At 41.0% G+C, this 24,189-nt stretch overlaps 1 protein-coding gene across 9 annotated transcripts in view; it reads left to right on the top strand.

Annotated features, from left to right (window-relative positions):
• The first annotated feature begins 668 nt into the window (after positions 1 to 668).
• Positions 669 to 24,189, top strand: part of NLGN1 (neuroligin 1) — a 772,713-nt gene continuing 749,192 nt past the window's right edge. For 4 of the 9 annotated variants that reach the window (XM_069213052.1, XM_069213057.1, XM_069213056.1 and 1 more), the window contains exon 1: positions 726 to 1,199. The gene's annotated coding sequence lies outside the window, so the exon portion shown is untranslated. Of the gene's footprint in view, positions 1,200 to 24,189 lie in introns of all 9 variants that reach the window. The other 5 variants (XM_069213054.1, XM_069213058.1, XM_069213051.1 and 2 more) reach the window with 4 other exon arrangements.

The following is a 24,189-nucleotide window of genomic DNA, read 5'->3' on the forward strand; positions in this document are numbered from 1 at the left end:
TTTATGCATTTGAGGTGTTTAGAGTCTATGCATGTATCTAATGATGTCTTCGAGTTACAACATGAAATACAGCCAGCACAGATCGAACTACGGTGAGCAGAGATTGTCTCGTTCTTTTTCCGACTTGTGCTACATTGAATTCATCTAGTAACTTGGAGACATTCCGAGATACGTTTTTGAAGCCCAGGCTTTGCAAACGAAGAAAAACAGACGACTATACTTGAGCCAGCGCACCTGTGCATGATGCAGTCCGTGGATCATTTGAAAAGAGACGTGGTGACAAAAATGGAGAGTCCACTAAAGTTTGTGGCACCGCTGAGACTGACTAGGTGATATGTCACCTCTATGCGAAAGAGGGATCCCCAGCTTTAGGACGACATTTTAAGCATGTGGACCTTCCCGTTCAAAAACGTGGATAAAGCCACACTTGTAACTCTGCGGTTCTCTGATGATGAATTGTAGTCTCCAGTCGCTCTCTTGATCCCTAAGGGACAGAACCCCAAGGTGGACGGATGGGCAGAGATGGCACCTCCGGACTGAAGCTCAGGCAGAGGGTGCATAGGTGCGCTCCCCCAGCTCCCGAGTGGGAGCCCTGCACCTTCCTCGCCTCCGGTCCGGGTGCCTCGCTCCGCCTCCTCCCTGAGTGTCAGGAAGCCGCCTCCGCCGCCGATGCTGCGCGCCGGGCTCGCTGCAGTACCTGCGGGCGACGCTTGGCGCGTCTGAGCACCATTTTTTCACCTCGCTCCATCGAATGGAAGTTCAAACCTGTATTCGGGGGAAAAACCGGGGGTCTCTCTGCGTGTTGGCGAGCGGTGCATGCGGCGGCCGAAAGATCCCGTTTTAGGCCCTTTCCGTGCCCCGTCTACCTGCAGAGCGCGGGCCCGAGGCGCACAGGCGGATGGAAGGGGCTCCGGCGGGGAGCTCATAGGTGTAGCGGATTGCTGGGCTTGGTGGCTGCTGGCGGAGGCGCCGCGTCTGGTCGTGCGGATTGCTGCGGATTGCACAGGCAGGGTAGAGAGCTCGGCACGGATGTTGGCGGGGCGCCTTTTCTACCACCGGAGGGGATGTGCGGCTATGGATGGATACTTTGGAGATGTCCGGGGGTGACGGTGGTTTGGGATGAGGATGTTGGAAGCAGGTGCAGGGAGCCCAGCTGGCGCTGCACGACTGGGGCGGCTGCAGGGGGCTCCTAAAAACTGGTAAATATCTACAAGCTGCCAGGCTCGCGTTCATGCGGAGATGTGCCAACTGCAACTTTGCTTTCAGTGGATGCGCGTACCATCATTTTCATGGCTTTTAAGTGCGCGGTGAAATTGTGCCCCCTTTCCATTTTGTATTTCAGAGTGGCAGGGTATTATCTAAAAAAATAATACGGTGTGTGTGCTTGGAGTTTTAATGGAAATGTCTTGTATGGGACCCCCCACTAGAACCTTCACTGTCGTTCGCGCGAGTTTTATTTTATATTTATTTATTGGTAAAGGACACGGTACAAATTAGCCAAAGCTCCTCGAGTGTGTCGTGACTTCTTGTGAGCTCTCTGGACGTTTCTTCCTGACAGCGCCTTGATCTCTAGATAATGAAATCATGACGGCCATGAAAACTGCTCCCCCGCCGCCCCCTTAAGAGGAGTGCGCGAATTGTGCCAGTGGTTGAAGCATTGGCAGTGCCAGCCAGACCTTGGTGCCCTGTGATCTTGTCAGCACGCTTGGCTGACGCCCAGCAGTGGTTCAGGGTGGCAGGGGAGGCGCGCTCGGGCTCCTCTCGGCTGGCGGGTCGGCCAGCATGTAGGCTGTGCGTGTGTGTGTGTGTGAGAGAGAGAGAGAGGTGCCATTGTTTGCAGCATGGCATACCTTCTCAATCACGTACTGCGCGCGATATCTCCACGGAAACTTCTCTGCAGAGGCGCCGTCTGTGCCACGACCGGTGCAACCCAGGAGTCCGCCTTTTGGTCTCTATTTAACAACAGGGACCCCAGCAGTACTCATGTTGTGCAATCTGGGCCCATTTGCGCGAACCCGTGTGTCTCCGTCTTCCACTGGCCATGGAGTATTGCCCTTACTGACAGAAAATCAATGTTTAACTGATTTAATTAAAATTAATCGGACAGATTACTTCATTTTAATCGGTCTGTAAACCTGCGCATTAACTTACAAATCAGAAAAAAGTGCATCAGATCTTACTGTGCAGACAATTTGCCCTTGTCACAAATATGTATCATAACGTAGATGAAACTATTAATGAAAGTAAACCGATTATGAGATTTTTACATGCTGTCCGGGGACAGTGTTGAGATATATAAGAAAACGTAGTACTTTTTGTGTGTTTTAGACTGAATATTTCAGCAAGTCTGGCGTTAAAAATGCATCCATATGACGAGGAAATATATAGCTGCTATAAATCCGAATAGAGCGCTTTTGCCCACACACGTATGTTTTATACACTCGAATTGACACAGCCCTGTGCCCACAAAAGGCAGCAATTGCTTTATTGTGCGTTGTGTGTATCCGGTGGGCCTCGGGGAAACCTGGATCTACCTTATAAAAGATATGTAATGCACCTGTGATAATATGAAATCGAGGTCACGCCTGCTTCACAGAGACTACCTAGTTGCACCACGCGCCAAACCCAGATTTTGCGTTTTCATTTTCCTAAGGTGTTTCGTAGATTGATTAGTGGCAATGTGGTAATGTTGTGAAGCCCTCCCACTCCACACACTTTTTTCGAGTTGTGCCTGTACCAGCTGGGTTTACAGTCGGGCATCCACTCTCTGAAAAGGCACATCTAAAAGGACAGCTTGCGGGGAAAAAAAACGAAAAAGATGAGCCATTTGTTTTATATCGGGATTACCAAAGAGATGACAGTTTGACTTGTGTGCTTCGTCGGATCACAGTGAATTGGCAAAAACAGACACACCCCTGCAGTAAGGAGGGAGCACGCCGGGGTTTCATTACATGCACGAGGTTCCATCAAATATGCGGCAGGTGCGGCAGGGAGAGAGTGCCCCTGTGCCACCATTACTGAAATCGAGAGGGGGATGGGCCAATCAGATCTCTCGGCAGGCTCGGGATTCGGCATTTCAAGCCATCTTCTGTTGAGGGCAGAGTACTTGGCAGTGGGGCTCTGCACTGGTAGGAGCGAGTGTGTTTGTGTACACCTCTGAACACAGCCACAGAGATGTGTGTCCGTAATATGCCCATGATAGCAGACCAGCCAGCCAGCCGTAGCAGGGGGTGGCTCTTACATTCAAAGGGCATGTGTGTTTCTATAGAGGCAGCAGGCAGTTCGTATGAGCTTTTTTTCAGTGTGCTGGTTCATCTTGAGTTTGGTTGGGTGGCGTTCTCGGTGCAGCAGAGGCAAGCGCTTTACCAGATATAAGTTGGCATGTGTAGGCACTAGGACCTACGTCTGTCACTCAGTAACATTTTGTCGTTTCTCTGTTATAAACGGGTACCCGCAGCAAACAAGACGTGTCTCAAAGAGCACATACATGGGTTACAACATGCCATGGTCACCAACTTTTAGCATAGTTGTGTTGGAGTCAAGAGTGAGAACGTATGTTCACTATTTTTTGAGTGACAGATAATGACTGCTTGTTTTGGGGGTATGACTGAGTGCTAAACGTTTTCATATCAAAAGGATGAACACTGCATGCAGTCTCATGAAGTGCAACACCTTAGAAGTATACATGCTCTCTGTTCCTTTTCACTACTGCAGTGTGTGCATTGTCTGGTGGCATGACCTCCCAGACAGACCCACACACGTACACGTCACATTTGGGGACTCGGAAGTCAAGGCGTTTGCTGTAACTGTGTAACAACAAACAATGAAAAAACACTGCTTGTAAGACCATGTGGTACACCATTTTAGGATTATGGTCCACACTTTTTAATACCACCTTAGGCAGAATGTGGAAGGTGACATATAAGGGCATTTACAGGAAAGAACCAACCCCCTCCTGCTAAGAAATGAAAAACCCACACATCTTATGTATTTCACTCTCTCTCTCTCTCATCCACACAAACACACACACACACACACAAACACATACACACACTGTCTTCCCATTCTCTCTCTGTCCTCTCTCACACACACACACACACACACACACACCGTGTGTTTTTGTGGTATTGCCTCCCCCAAACATACGTACACAGACAGTATGTGTCTTTTGTACACATGCAAATGCAAAGATACTTTGTTTCGCTGTCATAAACACAAACGCCGATTTATACCTCTGCCTCGCGAGCCCACAATAACAAAGACACATTATTTCTGTCTCTCCCCCCGCCCCCCGCGCGCCCCATGCGCAGTTAAACACCTGAATGTCTGAGTCTAGCCGGCCATTATTCCACGACCCGTATCCTAGTGATCGCGATATCTGCACTGATAACCCGGATCCCATCTGTCGCATGGACAGTATCTGGGCGCGCCTACATCTCTGTTCTCCAGTCGCTTACCTACTGATGCAATTCATGTTTATGCGTCCTCCTAGTGTAATTGATGAACATTAAGGGATGGACATTTTCCTACAAGAACGCCAGCAGCCTTCCCTGCTTTAAGATAAAACAATTCGCATTTTAAGTGGAGTGAACGCACAGACAAGTCTTGCCTTTGAAACCCTAATTATATTTACCACATCTGCTGAGAGCAAAAGGAATTTATAGAAACAGGAGGAGTTCCTCTCATAAATGGGAGACACAGAGAACTGGCACCTGAACAAATGAATGTTCAATCTTTGTGTGTTAAAGTGTGAAACTGGAGCAAGAAAGAGTGACACGTGCTAGTAGGAACCAGATCAATCCTATAGCTATCTCTAACATCAACAACAGCTTACACACGCTGTGATATTTTTAGTAGATATTAGATATACTTGTGTAGCCCACATCACAAATCGATTGTCAGTTAAATAAGTGGTACTAATTTTATTGGCCATGGAATGTTAAAAGTATATGTGAACCTCGTTGGGATATTTATTCATCTTTTGCATGCCATAAAAAAAACCATCTGTAGCAAGTGCTCAACCCACAGACACGAATCATATCGCTGGTTTAAATATAGTCTTATTTCCGACTACATAAAACATGATTGGCTGCATATATGTCCATATGTTTTCTTCCTAACTCTTCTAAGCGTATGTGTTTACGTTGGTAGATGGCACAGCGAGTTAAAGGCTCACTGAGGGCGTAAGCTGCTATCTACAGGTAGCATGTGTGAATCCCGCCAAGGCCCACTGGGCCATTTACCTTTTCGAGTTTCAAAAACTGGGTACCGTCAGATAGGGGTGTAAGAATACATACTATGTGAAATGCATAGAAAAGCCTGAAGTGCTATGTGGAAGAAAATAATATTCAAGTAGTAATTAGTGGTTCAGAGGTAACCTTGGATACCTGTCCTGACACATTTCCTATCTTAAGGGACCCGACTTAAGGTTGTAATACCCTCTTTTCAAAGTCACACTCTAGTGTTCGCGAATGAACGAAAGTGTGCACATCAATCTGGGACTGATTGCATTTGACCTACTTCTTTCCACTGGACTTTTTTTTTGTAAAAATAAAGACCCGTTGAATGTTAACAGTGTAAAAACAATACGTTAACAAATCATGATATACTGTACGAACTCCCATCTGTAATTCAACCAAAAAGAACACATGCCTCACGAAATATGTCATTGTCATATTGGGATTCCATGACAATGATGTACCCTACCAGGATTTTCTACTTCCCTGTGGACTCTAGAATTAATTGTCATGCATTTATTTATTTATTTGATTTGTATCATTTAAGTGAATAACTAAAGTACTTCTAAGTTTTTACGAGAATTAAATTAAGTGAAGTGGTGGGGCTATGAGATTTAGAGTAGGTGGGTTTTCAGGTTTCTTCTGAATGCTGTAACATTGTGGGGAGTTTCAGATGTACCAGAGGAGGATTTTACACAGGCCAAGGACTACAACTGAGGGACAATTTTCTCCCGAAATCTTGCAGTTTTGAGGATGCATGAGATGGCTGAAGTATTTGAGCAAATGGGTCTGGATAGTGCATGTCTACTGAATTTGCTCCATAGGTGGGATTGCATCATCTAAGTGTGATAAATGTTTCTTTCAGGTCATATCAGACACATGCCTTCATTACAAGTTCTTGACAAGTTAATTCATTATTGAATGAGGCTTGCAAAAAAATTGTTGGGTTACATATATTGTTACTGTAAGTAGAGCCATACAGACGTTTTCTTACCATATCCTGGTCAAAAGGCTTCCCAGAGTTTTACATGTAGGAGGGTGCTATTGCTTGGAGTAAAATGTTTTAGACCTTTTATGGAGAATAGTTTTATGGAATTATTTATCCATGCACATTAGTGCATTTTAGGTATGCATATTATTTGATAAGTGTATATTAATGGTAGAGCTGTTTTGAAACAAAACTTTCCATCTAAAATAAACCAGATACCTTTGGCTAGAGTTTCTGAGAACCTGACTACTCCCTTAGTGTTATTATATTAACTATAAATGATTCTTAAGAGATGTTTCTCCTTCAAATACATTTTTCACATAGTCCAGAGTTTTTTGTTACTGTTCAGTGCACACTGTTTTAATTTTATTTATACACTTTATAAATTCTAAGGTTACAGGTAACATTTATTGAATTAGCAAAATTTGTGTATTTTTTGGAATAGTGATCTTTCTAGGGAGGGTAGAAAGTTTGAAGCTTTTTAAGGCACAGTAACATATAGAAATCACTTTTGTGTTAGCCCGAGTGGTGGTTTGTATGATGTAACATTCTTTGATTAAGAGCAACAAAAAAGACTGGTTAAGCATTTTTCTGTCCTGGCTAATTTCCTTTATTACTTGTAATTTAGGATGATGATGATTTAAATCACACTACAAAACAACATGAAAAAATAATTGGTCAAACTGACAAGTTCATGCAATATTGTATCAGTCTGTGGCCTTTCTTATGGTTTACTTGTAAAATTATTCACACAAGAATAGTTCATCAAAATGATCAAGAAATTTGGAAATGCAGTTGACAAACTAACCGTCAGCAGATGATTGTCATTTTCCATTCTGACTAAGGGGGTCATTCTGACCCTGGCGGTAAAATCCGCCAGGGCCAACGACCGCGGGAGCACCGCCAACAGGCTGGCGGTGCTCCCATGGGCATTCTGACCGCGGCGGTACAGCCGCGGTCAGAAACGGAAAACCGGCGGTGTACCGCCGGTTTCCTGCTGCCCTGGGGAATCCTCCATGCGCCGCCATGGGGATTCTGACCCCCATACCGCCATCCTGTTCCTGGCGGTTTTGGCCGCCAGGAACAGAATGGCGGTATGGGGTGTCGTGGGGCCCCTGGGGGCCCCTGCAGTGCCCATGCCAATGGCATGGGCACTGCAGGGGCCCCCGTAACTGGGCCCCACAAAGATTTTCAGTGTCTGCCATGCAGACACTGAAAATTGCGACGGGTGCAACTGCACCCGTCGCACCCCTTCCACTCCGCCGGCTCCATTCGGAGCCGGCATCGTCATGGAAGGGTGTTTCCCGCTGGGCTGGCGGGCGGCCTTCTGGCTGTCGCCCGCCAGCCCAGCGGGAAACCCAGAATACCCGCGGTGGTCTTTTGACCGCGCAGCGGTATTCTGGCGGTCCCAGCCAGGCCGGCGGCTTCCGCCGCCGGCCGGGGTCAGAATGACCCCCTAAATGTCTTGTGGTCAAGTACATTAAATACATATAAGCAAATGTTATTGATTTGAAGTAGGAAAGTTACTTGTGTAGGAAACATTTCTATTAAAAGATGTTGTTAGTTAAATTGATAATGGAATAAAGGTGTCACGTTTCAAAGATAAGCTAGAGATACTTCTACATACATAATTCAATATAATGCAAAATGCAACACAATCTTTTTAAACTTTACCCAGTAAAACCTGTACTTAAGTTATAGATGACAATAGCTTACATTTTTCAAACACATGTAATCAATTATTTATGAAAATATACTTTTGATGTTAACACTACATGTGAACTTGTGGGAAAGTAACAGCGATTTGATTACAGTTCCTAGTTTTCTCTGGATAGAAGACCTGAACAAATGGTAGAGTTTCTATTTTATGTACTTCCTTATATTCTTTCAGTTCAAATGTTTACAATACTCAGATGTAAAGCAAGTTAAAATCTTCATAACTTGTAAGAGGAGGAAGGTCACAATAGGTTCCCACCCCACCTACTTGTCAATTCTTCCTGTTTCTTTTCTTTGATAAACTCCAAGCATGACGTGAGGAAGTTGTCAAGCTGTACATCTGATTTGGAGCCACTATAATAAAATGTAGTACTTTTATTACCTTTGGCCATTATCTGATAATTCACAAGAGAAGAGAATCAGTAGATTTTTAGTGTATTTGTGGAACTGCTGTGTTTTTGAATTCTGTAGTTAATAGTAATTTGAATATACTTTCTGCCAATGTAAGTTTATATTATTTACCACATGGGCTACATTACTTGACAAATGTGTCAAGATTAAAAGATGCATTCATAATTTAAAGTACCTACCTAAAATTATAAACCTCAACTTTGATTTGAATGAAAAAAATATGAAATACAAATGTATAAGGGTTGCAGTTGTTAGTTGGAAATGCTCATATTAAAGATGGCAAATGACAGGTATCTCAGTAATGTCTCGGGAAATGGCCCAAGACTGAGTAAAACAGGATAAACTGGACATATAAAATAACCTGTATCATTAGTTAAATGTTTAATAACTGTAAGTAAATGATGGTCTTAAAGCAATAGCATATATGAGAACCAATTAAATAAAATATGCAATGCATTTACAGATTATTTTTGTGGGGAAGATGTACATAATTCCTGGGGCAACCAGCACCGGAGGAACATAGGTATGATTCGCTATTGGCCAATGAAAAACTCAGAAACATTCACACACATAACCCACCCATTTTGATGTCTTCTTCCATACCCAAACAAATGCAGACATATTTGCTGTTCTGAGGAATACTCAGGGTACTTCAAACTCGGAATACAATCACCCTCTTCATAGCAGTTGCTTGGTTATGCATTATCTCCTACAGCTCTATCCATAGGGTCTCCGAGACAAATAATCAAACAAACTTTAATAATCAAGGCACTTTGCAGCCTATTTTATTTTTGGCCCGAAAGGCTCAGATTACCAAACGTCAGCTTTAAAGTCACCCCGCAGGCTGCCTAATGATTGATTTAAAAATCCAGTGAATGGAACACAAATCATAGAATGGTACAACCTTGGCCTCTCTCACCAAGCTATTTACTCCATGTCATCCAAACATATATATAAGTTCATTCTTCCTTAACTATGTTACACCACTTCTTGCTGTTCTTAAAGAGTTTTGGAGAATACCGCTGCTTCCTATAGGCTCATCCATCTGAAACTCTCTGCGACTGCATCGCCACAATGAACTCGACATAACATCTTTTTGAAAGCAACTCAAGACCATACTCTCTCTCCAATAATTCACTCCTTAATGATTGTAAACCTCCAAATGCCATTTGCAATACCCCAAATGATATGTAGTGTCCATGTTCATATGTACATGTTATTAAAACAAAAAGAATAACAATTCTGACTTTACTGTTGACCTCAATATTGTGCGAAAGAGAGACCAAGTCTTTTATTGAAGGATTCCCAGAGAGAAGTTTCTCTTTGAAGATACCCACTACTTAATGACACAATGTGCAATACATTGCTTTATGGCTAAATATGAAATACTTGTAGGAAGACAGAAGCATCTTAAAGGAACATTTTCAGTTACATCAAATTCATGATAGGTTCTCATGATGTCAGACCTTTAGGATTCTTTTTACTTAAAAAAGGAAAACCCACATAGAAGAAACTCCTAAAATAAAAAGAAAAGATTGAGAGTTTCGAGTACATGAGCACAGAAGGTGCAACCACTGTCAAAAGCAGCCGATCTAAAATTGGCCATAAGGAACAGCAAGATTTAAAAGTGAAGAGCATGGACTTCAAGCCAACTACCTCATGTAATATGTCTTTTCATAGTGGGAAGATCAATTACACTGGCATTAGGGGAAGTACAAATGGATGGGGACAACTGGATATAAAATATAGAGTGTTACTAAACAATATATCCCTGAGAGACAGAATCACGGGGAGAGGAGCCCAACATTTCTCACAATGTAAAAAAGCGAGATTCCCCTATAAAATATATGTTCACCAAAGAAACACAACAGGGGTACCAGCTTCCTAAAATGATGTCACTTAAGAGGAAAGATGGTGAACAGCATGCTTTTTAGATAGCTGACTTTACAGACTTGCAGGAACAGGAAAATGGCCAGCAAGTTACTTAAGCAATGGGCAATAACATATCATGAATAAAGGGTTATATACAAGGTTTGAAAATAAAAATAGACTAACGAGGAAGAATTTACTCCCCTCACATTTCCTTACCCCACTCACCTAAACCCTCCTCTTCACTTCTCGTTAAGCCCAACAAGCCAGTGGAGACTAACACATTTCAGAACCCATGAGCAGCTTTGCAGCATAGCAGAAAATGCAAACGTTGTGGATCCATTCTCTGTGTGCACATCAAAGTACTCCCAGCATTTGCAACTTATGTGCAAGGAGAATTGTATTGAACATGGTTGTTGCAGGCTGCTTCAGTGGAGCTTGTATGGCTCATTGGGAATGCTGCTGACAACTTTGTAGCATGTAGTCCACGATTCATAAACACTTTTCACATTTGCACAATGGAATGTAGCTGCCAGGCTTATTTCATCTAAACCTACAAAAGCTTTCATTGATGATATAGATGCAGCAAGTCACACCCATCCTCCTGGGAAATTAATTATATGATCCTTAATATTTGAAGTACTCTTTATTCTGAAATAACAGCACATGTGCTGAGTTTATTCTTCCCATTTGCAACATTTGTACTCTAATGCACAAAATGATTGTAATTGAAAATAAGTAATGCTTTTGGTCCTCTACCTTTATAGCAGTCCCATTTGAAGAAATAATGTGTTTTTTATTAAATAAAATCTTATATTGTAAAGAATGATAATTAAAATTCTAATAAGAATTGTACAGGTATGGGATCATAGCTTGATGTGGTACACCTGCTTTATTCACTTCTCTGTCAAAAAATTCCACTTGATATGACATATCACATTTTTAGTGGAATCTGTGATGACATGCTTTCAATTATGAAATAAGATATTAAGGCAAATGGAATTGGTGTCAGTATTCACACAGTAGATCTTATGGAACATGTTCAACATTGCAACATATACTACTCTATTGAGAGGCTGAATTAAGGGTATTGTAAGTACCTAGTCATTTGCTTTGTCTGGGATTCTAAAAATGAATCTAAAGATGCTGACAGAATGCATAACATCACTCTTTGCACATGTGACTCAGTACTTTGAAAGAGATGGCACATATGTATCAGTGCCCATCTGCAGTTCTCCACTCACACAGTAATTCACAGCAGCCATCAATTTCAGTCTCAAGTCTGGCTACAGTGAAAGAATGTAAGTAAAATCCTCTTTTTGCATGTGTACCCCCATATTTTTGGACTGATGCTGCTGGTTTATCGATTCTGAGAGTGCACTGAGGCCTGCTAACCTGACTTCAGTGCCAGTGTTCTGACCCAATACAAATTGCATGTTGAATTGGATACACCCATTTGGTAATGACTGAATTACTTATAAGTCCCTAGTATAAGGTACCCAGGATACCCAGGGCATGTAAGGCAGAGTGTCCACTCAGGGCTCCAGCACTGATTGTGTCTGACAGGGTACACAATGACTCGAGCCTGCAACTGCAGACTGGAAGGATGGCAATTTCACTGCCAGTTTGACTTTTCTATTCACACCAATGTCAAAGCCACACCACACCTCGAACAATCTGCTCACCCACTTGCTATGGAAAGTCATACTTTATCAGGTCGCGCTATTTTTAGAACCTACCTGCCCCTTCTGGCGAGTTGATAAAGAACAGGTGTTCTGTTCAGTCAGAAAGTGCAGGAGCAATAAAGACACCTTTAAATCCTGTTCTTGTCACATTTGCTCTGTGTTCAGAGACAGAGATCAAAAGTCAGTTTATCTTCTTGCAATTACTTTTCCTTCTGACTGCAGAGTTCCAGGATTATGCACCCTATCCCTTTAACACTTTATATAAGTCTCCCCTAAGAAAGGCCTATAGAGCTCGATGGCAGGGAGATTTATTTTGCTAAGTAAGTCATACATTTTTTATATGTCTTGACATCAACACTTTCAAGTTGAAATTTTGCTGTGGATAAAGTTAGTAGTCCCAATGGCTAACACAGGGTATCCGGTTGGTATACCCTTCCGGCTAACTCCTGAATGGGGCTACCAAACTGGGTCATGTAAGGTATGAAATTGATCATGACATTAAACCCGACCTAATGCCCAGGTCAAATAAATACGATTATGAAAGGTAAGCAACTTTTTTAAAGTTGCTACTCTGTGCTCCAGCTAGCTCAGTGGGCTCACCAATGCCGTGGCAAACAGACAGGTTTCTGACTGCCTAGGAAGAAGCGTGAATAACTCCCAAACACTTGAACAAAGGCAGTTGCCGCAGAGAGGGGTGTCACGTCCACCCCAGGATGTCACTCAGGGTTTTTAGCCCAAAATGTGAGATTCACAGGTGAAGACGCCTTTGTGAGGGAATTGGTGCCAACACCCCTAAGAAGAATGCCTTTTATTCCTGGAGGCAAAGTGGAGACCAGGTCAAGGAGGGAGAATTCACTCATAAACTGGCTCTACTGGGGGCATGTAGCCCTCTGGAAGCCACAGCTCCAGGGTGGGTTGCTGAGGTCCTAATGACCAAGGAAGAGTTGTGCCATCTTGAAAGGGGCAAGAATGTGGTACTCTGGGATAGCCAGATGCCACACATCATAGGAAAATCATCACTAGGTTGGAGGGGACCCAGTATCCCATTGGCTAGTGATGGTATGGTCCCATCAGGTTACTTTCCTGGGATAAATATGGCACCCCTGGCACTCTGACCCTCAGATCACACTGGAATCAGACTGGAGGTTCTGCCAGGGGGCCCTTAATCCTCCACAAAGAGAGGCTGCACTCTCAGAAGAACTGCAACTGCTCCACCTTGGGCTAGCAAAGTTTTCATTGTGCTTATGGCTCCTAGCTCGGGAACATTTGATTTCTGATATCCAACAACATCAGTGATGCCAAGAATCAGATGGCTGATCTCCTGGAACCAGCTCCAGGGGCACAAGAGTTGAACTTGGCCAAATCGGCATGTTGGTACCCAACACAGAAGTTTTGCTGCTACTAGTAGCCAGGCACCCAAGAGGACAAATCTGGGATAGCCAAAAGTTGCAATGGAGCCTGCATGACCCGGTAGTGCTATTCAAGTCTGGATTTGTCTCATCCAAGGGACACTAGCCCCCATCCAAGGATTTCTCCCAAACTGCAGTGCAGACTGAGCAGTAGCTCATCATGGGATGGCCTGAAATGTAGAGGACTTTGAGGAACCCCAATCTATGTTGCTAAGTTCACCCCACTTCACCGGCCCACCGAGGAGTACCCACATAGACACCTTCATTGACCGCAACACAACTGGAGCATCCTTTGAGCATCTTTTTGCCTGCGCCCCTCAGCATCAGGAACACTCCATTGTTGTCTACGGCGGTTGTCCTGTAAACTTTAGATGTTGCTTCAAGGACACTCTGGTGGCCAGGTAACTGTCCAAAGAGTCTACTCTGGCCCCTAGACCTCTATCCTGCTGGAACTGGCCACCCAACCGGACCAGAGTAGCCGACCTAACTATTTCAAACTTTTAAAAAGTTTCCAAAGTTTTTGTTGACCAATGCTTGTTTGTAGTTGCATTTAAAAGTGATAAAATCTTCTAAAACCTGTATCTCCGGAACCCTCTTGTGGATTTTGTTCATCAAGGTCTATAAAAATTCATATACACATAATCTATTCTTATAAACTCAAGTCTTTTTTCTTTCGTGTGCCATTGCTTTCTTATTTCATTGTTTGACGCTCTTAAAAGCTTTGCACATTGTTCATTTGCTGAGCCTTACTGCTCACAGCCACAGATACCCAGGGTAGAGCTTAAGGTTAACTAAATGCATCTTACTGGACCTGAGACTGTAGTTGAGAGTGTATTGCACATTAAGGCCCCACAGCCTTATCATATTGTACACCCACAACCTCACAAAGAGTAAATAGTTTATTCTGTGCTTTATATTTATGTGACTTTAAAATCTTTCATTTGTTTATCCCAATCAGTGATATTAACTTTTTTGGATACTTTTTGTGCAAACTTTAGGTATGAGTCCATCTTCAAAATTAAAGGTTGACGGATTTCCTCAGTAAGATACACTGATTTGGAAAAATGTATAATGCACGAAGTCCAGAAACTGCTATATAGGCATGGCTGGAATTCTAATTACAAAGTTGAAGTTTTAGTCAATATACTACTCTTCCACACTATACATTGAATGCAGGTGAAGCATTTAGAACGATTCATACTTCACCTTCAATCTTTGCAGGGGCAATTGAGAAGATAAAAATAGCTAGTGGTCATTAACACTGTATAGGTCTTTGAAGAAGTAAAACCATATAGGTTTCCCGGCAGGTGTTTTGATTATCTATTTTAGGTTTTCTGACTTGAGACAGACAGGTTTTTCAAATTTTGAAAGGAGGTTTTGCAAGATGTGATAGAATGTTCAGCCATGTAATACCTTGAAATGTATCTAACAAGACATCATTTTTTCAAATTTGAGCTTAATCATAATGTGAAGGTTCTGGATTTTAAGTGCAGTGCCTGGACCATACAATCAGTGATCATACACGCCTAAAGACGTTTGGTGTAATCAGCTTAAATTAGGGTGTTAAGGAAACAGTTAAGTGTATGTAGATTTTCCTTTGCTGGCCTTCTTGTTCCTATAGAAACAAAAAGCAGTGCAGCCAATCAAGTTAAATTTACAGCTTCAAATTAGATCAATATAATACAAAAGGAATACTGTCACAGTTGAACCTGTTTAGTAATCTTTTCACTAACCTGTCATTCTATTTTTACATTTAATGTTAAACTTGTGCATGGATATTTCATTGACAAACGTATCAATATGCCCATACGTTATTGTGAGGTATTCTATTTTCTTGTTGTTACCCATTATTTTTTTGAATAGTCATAATCTGGATTGTCAATTTCTGCTGTTTTTTTAGTACAACTTTCAAAGCTCCCCATGTCTTAGATCCTTGTGGTCTATTGACTTAGACCTAAGATAATTGTAGCATATGTGGGTCTCTCAAAATTAGTTAAGTCTGTGTAGGTTCGGCAGTTGATCAATTTCTATTTCTTTCTAAGTGTCTAAAATACCCTCAATAAGCCACACTATGAGCCAACAGGCTGCCCTGTCAACCCTATTTTGTGTGAATTAATAATTGGTCTTTATTTAAGAATATTGGCCTGGTGCCAGCATTGACCCAATATTTAAGATTCATATTTAAGCTAAGTTGAAATTAACAACTATGAAGAAGGCATTGTTATTTCTTTTCATTTATAAATATCAAATGAGTGAATATTTTATGTTTTTTTTGAGTCACAGTTAATTAATAAAGTAATAATTTGCCTCTGAAGAGTGAGATAAATAACGTGTTCATGTGCTATTGGAAAGAATTTAAAGACCTGAGTGGGGTTTTTGAAAGATCCCTGGCATGAACTCCAATTTAGGATTTAGGTAACTGAGAACAATCCTAATAAGAATGCATTGAGAAACCTCTTAGTACACTGAAACCCCTTTACGCCTGGGCACTTGCATATGGAGGACCAGTTGTACCTGACCAAAAAATGAAGCCTACTTGGAAATGGATGGTACCTGGCCCCACTAAGTAGAAACATACAATTGAAGGCAATAGAGGCTGAAACAATGTCACTGTGAAAATGCTGTCTCTGCTGCTGGTGTTGTTAAATACACCATTCAACTTATTATTATGTTTCTTTTGATAGATGTTTAGGGACTTAGGACAAGACTACAATTCCCAAGATATTTTACTTTTGTATATTTTCATCTATTGTTTCATTATCAACTTGGCCAAATCCTTGAATAGCTATCACACATATTCCATTTTAGTGCAAAAGCAGGTTCTCAAATTCGAAATTCATATGTGCACAGGGAATCAGTTTCATATTGAAAATCACAGATTCAAGTGAAAAAGAGAAGGGGCAGATTTTCAAATACATTTAAAATTGATTAATGCGAAAGGGACATGAAAAAGCAATAAAGGCCATTAGGGAAAAATAATGTCAAATAGATGGATGGCAAGAGACGTGCTTAAAATGTTGCATTTCCCTGAAACCTAACTATAGTTATAGAGCAAAATGTCTCCAAGTTCAGTACAGTGAACTGAATTTACAATTGTTTGTTAATTATACTTCCACTTGGGAAGAATTCTATTTGATAATTATGATTTTGATGTGGAAGAGTTGAATCTGGGGCCAATGTTCATTCAAATTCTGATTCATGGAGCTAGGTTTTGCGTTGGTGGGTTTTTTAACTCAAAATTCAAGTTATAATTGCATATAATGTTGCAATGTGCTTTATTCTACTTATGTAAGTAAAGTATTGATTGTAGTGGCACTGGTTTTCCACAGTAGGGGCAGGAGATGGCTCATCAACATCAAAATGCAGTGAACATTCAGATTCATTCACTTAACACTGAAACAATGAGTTTCCATACATAACTTCAGTAGCAACATTTTTTATTACCTGAGTACATGATCTGTGAAATTTCTTCAGCACCTCCCAATTTGGAAGAGGAATAGAACCAGGAATTTTCCCATCTGCAAGTATACTTTTCATGTGGAGGTATTAAAAACTGAAGGGTTTCACTCAGCACAGTATCCACTGGTTTAGGCTCAGCATATTTATGGAAACATTGCTGTTTTGTAGGTTGCATTTCAAAGATTAAATCCCACAAACATAGCATCATTAATTGTAGCTGGTAGCCAATAACTCATTGGGAATTGGGTAAATGTAGTGGAGTTGTTTAATTCTGTGCTTATGGGAAAACATTCTGGGCTTTTTTATGCAATTAGATTTTTAAGATTGATTAGGTATTGGGAATGAAGGAGTATGGGGAAACAGAAATTTGAATCATAAAAATAGCAAGTTGATACTTCGATGTGGGGGTGTTGTGTTACAGTTTTCATCTAATCAATGCATTAGACTGAAAAATAAATGAAAACAAAATGTTCTGTTGACTTAGTTGTGAATCATGCCTGGTGAGGTCTTTTGGACAAAGGGATTTTTTAGACTGTATTGCTGAAAACAAAGTGAAGAAGAAATGTGATGTAAGAAAAGACTTGAATTCAGATGCAGAGCAGGGGCTGAGGGTGAAACTAGGCAAATCGGGTGCAATCAGGTACTGCTCTTTTTCTTGGGCTCTTCATTGACATACTTCTAGCCAGGGATAATATTGAAGTATGGAGTTTGGCCACTGAGCTCTTTTTTCCTCCTTACATAATATAACTTTGCCACACTCAATTATCACACATTCATTGACTGAATTTGATTCAGTTATGAAAACATATGTGTCACACCTAAACCAACTTCTTTTTTATCAAGCCTGAGGTATGTTCTTTTTTAAGTGAGAAAAGGCAAGTGCAAAACACTGTTATATATGTTGATATTTGGTTATCATTTTCTTTTCTACCCATTGTTGGGCCTGCGGAAAACAGGAGGAATGTGGTCTTCTATGGATAGTTCTTCTCATAGGCTTATTAATCTAAGCTTCTTAATTGCTCAAGCTCTCTCTGTCCTTTTCACTACAGCTCTTCTGCACCTTTGTATGTTGTGAACATGACTTCTTGCTTTGAAGTACAAGTTTTTGAATCTTCTGGCCACTCCATTCATGAATGGGTGAAAATAAGTCCAGAAGATACTGTAAAATATTTTTTTTTATTCAGATCCTTCTGTCCCTCCAGTAACGGCGTTTGGATATTTTTCATAATTGCAACAATTTCAGAAATTGCAGGACAGCCACACATCATGACTTACTTTTCAATTACCAATAGGATTTACAGTTCAGTTAGTGTAGCTTAGATGGAGAGCAAATCTAAGGAACAAGGGGGTAGGAAGGATTTGAAAGATTGAAATGAAGAGTTTGAAGAAATTGATGCTTGTGCTAAGGAAGGCTGTGACATGCAGAGCCAGGCATGCTGTGACATGCAAAGTAGATTTTAATGTGGATTTTGACTGTCTGAATTGTAGTGCCGCATATTTAATGTATTATTTGAAAAGAAAATGTACAGATCATCCATCAGTTAACTATAGTAAGAACTAGTGAACAATTAATGTAAAGAGAAGTATGGAGACTCGTATAGAATTTGGCGGATGGGATACTCCATTACATACATGGCAGATGTCTTGTCCATCATATTACAAATGCTTTCTAGCCTATGATACTTGTTATATGATGGATGGGTTATTCCTCAGTTTTTGATACAGTACTCCACTGACCAAACTGTAGTTAAGGGCATACATATTTCAACAACTCAAAATATGAGCATACTACAGTTTAAGTGAATGCCAAATAGCAGGCAGATTTGAGACAGAACAGCTAACACAAGGACTAAGGGTCTGATTTAGATCTCAGCGGATGGAATAGTCTGTCACAAATGTGACAGAGATCCCGTCAGCCATATTACGATCCCCAGAGAATATGAGGGGATCGAAATCGGCGGATGGGATATCCGTTACATTTGTGATTGGGTGTCCACCTCTGCCAAGATCTAAATCAGGCCCAAAGGCAAAATCAATAGGACCAACAACTGAGAAATGACACCAAAATAATGTTTGCGCACTGATGTATCAGAATAGATTTCCCCAATAATCAAGCTCTAAATACTACTTCAAATTAAATGATACTTCTTGTGCAGGACTGCAGAAAGGGACTTTTTTTATCAAAGCGAAATATGACCAGTTTTTAATACAACACTCCATAGATAAATTAAAAAGGCGATTTCCAGAAGCTGGGTAGTAATAGTAGTAGATAGACATTGGAAGGATTAAATGAAAAAAAAGTAATTGTGAATTATTGTTTCGGATGCAGTTCGATCTCCTTATTAAGAATCAGTTTAATTCAGTCACATACATCCTTCTGGAAATTCTCAGCCTCAAGACAAATAATTGTTATATTTGCGAGACGGGATTGCAGTGTTCTGCGTCTCCAAAAAGCCTAATCTTTCTTTATAATTTAATATTTTTAGTGCCATCAACAGCTATGCATCATTTGTTGCTGGTGACAATTGTGCTTAGACTAAGACCAGTTTTAATCACTTCATTAGGGCTCCAATTGTTGGGTGGATTTGGGTCTCATAATTATGCACATGATAACTACCTCCTATTCTGAAATTTCAACAGGGAAATGAGCCATAACATGCAGAATTTTTATCACACCAAATTCCATTGTGTGCCTTTTTTTTCTAGACCATTTCTATCAATATCCTGATACATTTTGACCTGCGGAAAGATACAAGAAGAAAACTGCAAGGGTGTGATAATTGTCATACAACTCATAAATCCAGTTCTGTGCAGTCTTGTGTTTCCACAGGGATATGAATTTAGCCCTTACAATGAGGTGTTAAATTGAGCATGCCAATTTCTTCAGAAATAGCCAAATCTAATAAATTCTCTACATCATTTTAGTTTTAGCCAGATAGCTCAAATAGTCATTTGACATTATGTTGTACCATTTATAAGCACAGACAGTCTTTAGTTCAGAAGTGGTGTAATACTGTGTATGAGTTCTTGAATACACGGTCACACCATCACTGATGATGGAACTTTATGCTGAAAGTAGTTGACAGAAAGCAAGGAACCTGAAATAATTAACACTGGGGAAGCAAGTATATATTTTGTAAACTTCCAAATGACAAAGGGGGTCATTCTGGGTCGCGAATGACGGAAGCACCGCCAACAGGCTGGCGGTGCTTCCAAGCCCATTCTGACCGCGGTGGTAAAGCCGCGGTCAGAAAACCGGGGCTGGCGGTTTCCCGCCGTTTTTCCCCCGGCTGGGCGAATCCGCCAGGGCAGCGCTGCCCTGGGGATTCTGACCCCCTTCCCGCCAGCCTGTTTCTGGCGGTTTTCACCGCCAGGAAGAGGCTGGCGGGAACGGGTGTCCTGGGGCCCCCTAACAGGGCCCCATGAAGCTTTTCACTGTCTGCTTAGCAGACAGTGAAAAGCGCGACGGGTGCAACTTCACCCGTTGCACGCCCGCAACACCGCCGGCTCCATTCGGAGCCGGCTTCTGTGTTGCAGGCCTCCTTCCCGCCGGCCCAGCGGGAAGGTTGAAATGCCGGCAGCGGTCTTTTGACCGCGTAGCGGGCAAATGGCGGTCGCCCGCCAGAGTCAGAATGACCGCCAAAGTCTTGAAAGGTTAACACATAGTCAAAATACGGTTTTCTAGCCAAGAACCCTAGAAAAGTATTTTACCAGAAAGGTTTAACTCATAGTTGTCTCAAATCAAGTCAAAGCAAAAATCAACATTCAGTTCTTCAACATAAAATTGAAAGCACATTTGATATAATATGCACCATGTGACTTTAACAGATTGTAAACGATGGGTCTGAGCTGTAGTTCTCCTGCAGTGAAAGTAAATTATGAAGAATAACCAGCTGAAGCATCTGTGTAAGTCTGAACCTGATTTGGAGTTGTTGGACTGGAGGGTGAAAGGGATTGGATTGTTGGCTCTTCTGAACCCCTTCTTACTGGATTTTTTGTTTGACCAACCTCTGTGTAAGTGTAAATTAGAGTTATGCACTCGAAGTCCACATAAGTATATGATTACTAATTTAGCTTCTTTCCGGATGAGTGCACTAAGTATTAGGCTCAGGTGAGAGGAATTCCATGCATGTTAAATTTCATGTACTGTTATTGTCAGTTGAGTATAAATTACACCTAGATGCCTGTCTTGTCATTCTATTGAGGTGGATATTCCAAATTTCTTCAGAAACAATAACATGCAATTATTTTCCCATCTATTTTAGTTGTATCCAGCAATGTAGCCATCTGAAATTAGATTGCATTAATTAGATTTACTGATGTGAATTCTAGTGTGTTCAGGTGCATGCACCATGTTTCTGAAATCTGAGGATGGAATGCACCTTGATTTTTGTCAAATCAGAAGTTGGGCTGAAAGGACTATCTTTGCTTAATAGATGCAGTTGCAGTTGTAATTGCATTTATATAGTGCTCACTACCCCTGATTAGACATTGTACCACTTTACACTGGGCAGCATGCTGCTCTGGAACCCAAAGTTAGTTGTTAGTCCAGTGTTATTGGTTATTGTTGGTTATTTGGATTAGTCTCGTGCACTAAAGCAGAACATTCCATACATTCACTCCAGTTTTTTGTGGCAGATTACATTAATAGGAGGTAGATGTGTTCATTTGTTTAGTGAGCAATTTGAGTTCATGCAGATGTTTGATGGAGTTAATCAGTGAGTTAGAGGAGATTAGGTTGTGTTAGGTTGCACAGGTATTACTTTCCAAAAAGGGAGAGGTTGTGAGCTTTTAAATGAGTTGTGGGGAATTGTATAAATACATTCATAGAGATTAAGGCAAACATGCTTGTGACTCAGAGTGGTTGTACTCAGAGAGAAAAGGCATGCAGAGGATGGAAGGAAAGGAGAGAGCCCCTTGAAAGGAACAAGAAGAGGTGACTATCAAAAGTAAAGATTAATTTTTCATGAAGGAAATTAGATATCTAGAGGGCATTCTATGAGATAGTATGCAATTTGAGGATGCAAGACTGCAGAACAAAACAGCATTTGTATGTGAGGATAGTGCTATATTAGGTTCTTTGATAGGCACTACAGTACGGCGAACATTCTGGCCACTGCGACGTCACCACTATCCCACTAGTTCCACAAGGATCACTGATCAGCTTTGGGGTTGGAAGCGTAAATTAAGAGCTGGACCCAAACATTAAACAAAGATTCTGCAAATGCTGGAGCAGATGTTCAAAGATATTCAGCCTCGTGGATGGCTCACAATATTAACTCTAAAGCACAGTGGGATCCATTTAGGATTCCTCTTGTTTGACATGCCTCAAAATGGAGGGGAAAGACACGTTCCCAAACAGTGGAAGTGTATTGCCTGCATTTCTCTGTGTGTAGATCCAGACTCTGAGGTGAGGGGGCTCCCTTTAAAAAAACACAATGAATACATTGTTAGCAGGGGCTTCTGATTAGACATCAGGAAGCACTGGCCTTTGTTAGGTGGCAGGTGTGAAGGTGGGACTGGAGGATCAGTTGTGCAAGGGAAGATTTCAGGAGATTTTAATAATATTTTGATATTGATGACTGTGACTGTGACTAACTTTGGTCCAAGAGTAAACTAAAGAACTTTTATCTTTTAGTCTGGCAGGATCTGATTGCATGATCGTAAAATTGAACCATGAGCAGAGTAGGTAAATGCTCCCCGTTTTGTGGCATTTTCTTCAACATTTCTAGCATCCTACAGTAGTCATCCATAGTTAACATCTGTTAACTAAAAATGAAAATGACGTCACAACCAATATCTTTTCTCAATTTACTTGATTATTGAATGCTAACATTTGGACAAAGCCCTTTTTTGTGGTGTGAGCATATATCTTACATATATGTGTCTTTCATCACAATACATGCAGTGGTATAAAAACCCATATTTCACAGGAACTGTGAAATTTAGAGAACGTTTTACCATTCCCTGTGAAATATGGATTTCATAGTCATAATATTAACTCCCAAATCAATCAGTAGAGTTGTTTTATTTGTCAGGTATTCTAGGGTTATGTGCCATGGAAGACCAGATTAGGCACATAGGTATCTTAATTATGTGGCAAAAAGGCAAAATATGCAGCACGTTATCTGTCAGTATTATTCTCATCCATTTGAGCTGCAACCAGCAGTTTGTGTGAACTATGGGAACTATGCAAATTGAGTAGTAAAATGGCTTTAAATATTCATATTCTACTTCCTAACAGTGCCCTTTGTTAGCTGCACCTTCAACATGTAAGATGGTCCAATACTTCTATCTTGGTGCTCTGATGACGTTTACAAACCACTCAGCCTTCGACTTCATGATTTTGTGTGTCAACAGAACCCTTTGATGGCATTATTGGACCATGCTACGACAGAAGTTCTGTATCCTATCCTATGTAACTTCCAAGCTCTTTGCCTGCACAGTCGTTGGCCTGTCCGTCTCAACTGACAGCACAGAGAGTCTCTGCAATGGATACCTACTCTGTTCTGTATTTAAAACAGAAATACAAACAAGGAACCAGATTGATTTCTATCTGTATTTATGTGTAGAAGTCACTAAAGGCAGAGAACTATGGACCTTATTTTTAAAAGAAACTTTAAAAACTCTAGAAAACACACGTTGATTTCAAATGCATTTTGTGTTTAATTAAAATAGTGTAGATTGTGGATCTTGCTATTAGATATAAAATAAATATGCAACAATTTTTATTGGATGAGCAGTCAAATGTTATTTTTATTTTTTTATTTTATTTTATTGATCAGGTAGAAAAGTCCCTTACAACACAATTGCCTTGATTCAAAAGTCATTAACATTAGCAATGATATGCCACTGACATTCGTAGAGTAAGTATTAAAGCAGCACAAAATAAGTAAAGAAAACCACATGCTAATACCATTTCATGAAGGGGGAAGATCTCCCCTACACACTGACGCTTGAACATAAAAACAATTAAGCGTAGATAACGCAAGCGCAATCAGATATCTTAGGTCATGCTACTGAAATTTGTCTGACGCATCACACCAAATGTCCCTGAATTTTTTAAGGTCCCCAATTCTTTGTCCATAAAGCTTTTCTTGTTGCCTCACCTGCTTCATTTTGCCTCCCCATGAATAGAAAGTTGGGACCTCGGAGGACTTTTGCAGAATTAACGATTTGGCTACCAAGGAGATAATAAAGAGAAATTGTTGCTGTCTTTCTGTAACTGGCCTGTGTGAAGCAGACATACCAAATAGCACTCCAAGGGGGTCTAGAGTCATGCAAATCTATAGCTTCACTAAATGACAAGAATATTTTAGTCCAAAACCGAGCGAGGGCTGGACGGGTAAAACATACATAAAGCCAACCTCCTTTGTCGTGTCTACATCTGAAGCATGCAGCTGAGTTTGAGGGAT

The sequence above is a fragment of the Pleurodeles waltl genome, chromosome 11 (assembly GCF_031143425.1).
Source record: "Pleurodeles waltl isolate 20211129_DDA chromosome 11, aPleWal1.hap1.20221129, whole genome shotgun sequence".
NCBI lineage: Eukaryota > Metazoa > Chordata > Amphibia > Caudata > Salamandridae > Pleurodeles > Pleurodeles waltl.